This window comes from Pristiophorus japonicus, chromosome 12, assembly GCF_044704955.1.
Source record: "Pristiophorus japonicus isolate sPriJap1 chromosome 12, sPriJap1.hap1, whole genome shotgun sequence".
Classification (NCBI taxonomy): Eukaryota; Metazoa; Chordata; class Chondrichthyes; family Pristiophoridae; genus Pristiophorus; species Pristiophorus japonicus.
The window spans coordinates 42,756,515-42,759,508 of record NC_091988.1 but is presented as its reverse complement, the minus strand read 5'-3'; the positions used below and the strand labels follow the sequence as shown (position 1 = coordinate 42,759,508).

Below are 2,994 nucleotides of genomic sequence, written 5' to 3'. Positions count from 1 at the left end.
CTTATGTCCCATCTGGGTCGCCATGTTCTGTAAGGGGTTTTCACAGGGTTGTTGTTGTGCCTTGGGTGTCTCTCTCTGGGCTTCTGCCCTCACAGCTTATGCCTGGCCTGTGAGGTACCCTGAGTGCTGCAAGAGAACCCCTGGAGAGACTGTGTCCACAGCTTATGAAGGGGGTTTTGAGACTCGTGCGTCCCCACAGCTTATGCCTAGCCTGTGAGGCACCTGTGAGTGTCAAACACTCCTAACCCCTTCTTCCCTAGCCTGTGACACACAGTTGAGCGTTTTCGAGGCGCTCCTAGCTTCCCTTACACGGTTCTGACATAAGACTCACGATCAGGAGATGTAATACAATAGAACTGAGACAAGGTGATTCCAAGAGGAACTTTAGGCTTCCAATTTATTTGGCAAGGTGTAACTCAACAAACAGCAATACACCAACAAAACAATCCCCCTAAATCCCACTAAACGGACACAACGAAAATCTTTACACCAGTTTAGCAGTACAATGCCCAACCTCCCACCTTTCCTGGCCTAACTGAGTTGGGAGTTCTGGGGACCAGAGGTTATACTCACTACTGTGCCTTCCGCAGTCTGGTGGTTTGTTTCTTCTATCTTCAGTGTCTTCGGACACTGGTTTTCCTTCCGTGTCGAGAGGCCTGTGGTTGTGGTTGTTGAATCACCAGGGCAGGGAAAATCATCACTCCTCTCCCTCACTACGTCAGAAACCCCTTTTTTTATAGCCAGATTATCCAGTCCACCTCTCCTGCTGAAGTCGATTCTTCTCATTGGTGGACTTTTGATTTTGAAAAATGCAACAGTTTGAGGTTTTTAGGTTTTTTTTCCCCACTGATCTTAACCTACTCAAGGTTTGAGTGGGTGTTGATTGCATTGGCCTCCTGTAGCCATTGTGCTAGTCTGGCCTGAGCCAGATATTTCTATGCCTGATGAAAAAGGTGTTGGAATATGTATGTGGCATTGTTTAAATGCTAATGTTTTCAAGGGGCAAGTTTCGAAGGTATACAGTTCCCAGACAATTTGATTAGTTCCAATGTCCAAACTGGCCCTTTTGATATTGACTCCACCCCTTTTCTTGCAGACCTTTAAAAAAATCCCAAATTCGATTAAAGTTCACAGTTTCTTCCATGTGCACTTTAGGATTTCAAACTTTCTGGTAGATAATTCCAAATTAAATTTCCTTTCCTATGAGTCCAAACACGGGGGGGGGGGGTCTCCATTTGTGTCCCAAAGTTTTCCTTCCATCGGTTTCAATTCACAGCACAGACTGATCCCACAGCCCCTTTCCTTCTGGGTAAAATGAGGGGGTTTTTGTCCTCCCCTACATATACCACATCAACTGGTTCTCCTTTGTCCACTTTACTGGAAGCATCCTCAAAAAATTCCAGAAGATTTGTCAAACATGATTTCCCTTTCACAAATCCATGCTGACTTGGACCTATCATGTCACCATTTTCCAAATGCGCTGCTATGACATCCTTAATAATTGATTCCATCATTTTACCCACTACTGAGGTCAGGTTGACCGGTCTATAATTCCCTGTTTTCCCTCTCCCTCCTTTTTTAAAAAGTGGGGTTACATTGGCTACCCTCCACTCGATAGGAACTGATCCAGAGTCAATGGAATGTTGGAAAATGACTGTCAATGCATCTGCTATTTCCAAGGCCACCTCCTTAAGTACTCTGGGATGCAGTCCATCAGGCCCTGGGGATTTATCGGCCTTCAATCCCATCAATTTCCCCAATACAATTTCCCGACTAATAAAGATTTCCCTCAGTTCCTCCTCCTTACTAGACCCTCTGTCCCCATTTATATCTGGAAGGTTGTTTGTATCCTCCTTAGTGAATACCGAATCAAAGTACTTGTTCAATTGGTCTGCCATTTCTTTGTTCCCCGTTATGACTTCCCCTGATTCTGACTGCAGGGGACCTACGTTTGTCTTTACTAACCTTTTTCTCTTTACATACCTATAGAAACCTTTGCAATCCGCCTTAATGTTCCCTGCAAGCTTCTTCTCGTACTCCATTTTCCCTGCCCTAATCAAACCCTTTGTCCTCCTCTGCTGAGTTCTAAATTTCTCCCAGTCCCCGGGTCCGCTGCTATTTCTGGCCAATTTGTATGCCACTTCCTTGGCTTTAATACTATCCCTGATTTCCCTAGATAGCCACGGTTGAGCCACCTTCCCTTTTTTATTTTTACGCCAGACAGGAATGTACAATTATTGTAATTCATCCATGCGGTCTCTAAATGTCTGCCATTGCCCATCCACAGTCAACCCCTTAAGTATGACAATGGCTAGCTGAACGGTGATTCATGCCATCGCAATGGACAATGCGGCCAGTAATGGGACCATCAACACCTATTAATGGTGCGCTTAAGGACAGTTACAGAGACAGTCAGAGACGATCGACTGGTAATGGACCTTTTGTTTCCAACAACGGGGCCTCCAACTCATGCTGGATCGCTTCTCGGCCTTTTGGCTAAGATCATGCGTAACTGACCTGACAGGGGAGTAACCATGACCCCAAAGTGGTTCTCCCTGGATCAGGAAGGTGGTTCTCCTATGCTTTTTGGAAATAGGAGGTGGGTGGGGTGGTTTGACCCATCCACCTCCACGGAGGTGTGTGGGGGGCCTGACCCATCCACCTCCATGGCACGAACCTGGTATTGCAGTACTTCCAGGAACGGTGCAGTGGCTCTAGGCCTTTTGGCTAAGAGCATTGGCGCAGAGTGATCCTTGATGTGTGCAAGGTGACCTCTGGCGTTTGTGATCTGACAAAGAATTGGAAAGATAGGCTACGAAAAATTTAAATAAAAAAAAATAAATAAAAAACTCATGCTGGAGGTGTGGAGGCAAACACCCAGCCAGAGCTTGCAGGTATCAGCAATATACCTGCAGAAACTGCAACATCAGCGGTCACTTGGCGCGTATGTGCAGGAAGCCTGCAGCCAGGTTGATGTACGAGGAGGACGGGCCC

At 46.3% G+C, this 2,994-nt stretch overlaps 1 pseudogene; it reads left to right on the top strand.

Annotated features, from left to right (window-relative positions):
- The first annotated feature begins 2,476 nt into the window (after window positions 1-2,476).
- LOC139277746 (U2 spliceosomal RNA) lies at window positions 2,477-2,714 on the top strand (annotated as a pseudogene).
- The last annotated feature ends 280 nt before the right edge of the window (window positions 2,715-2,994 follow it).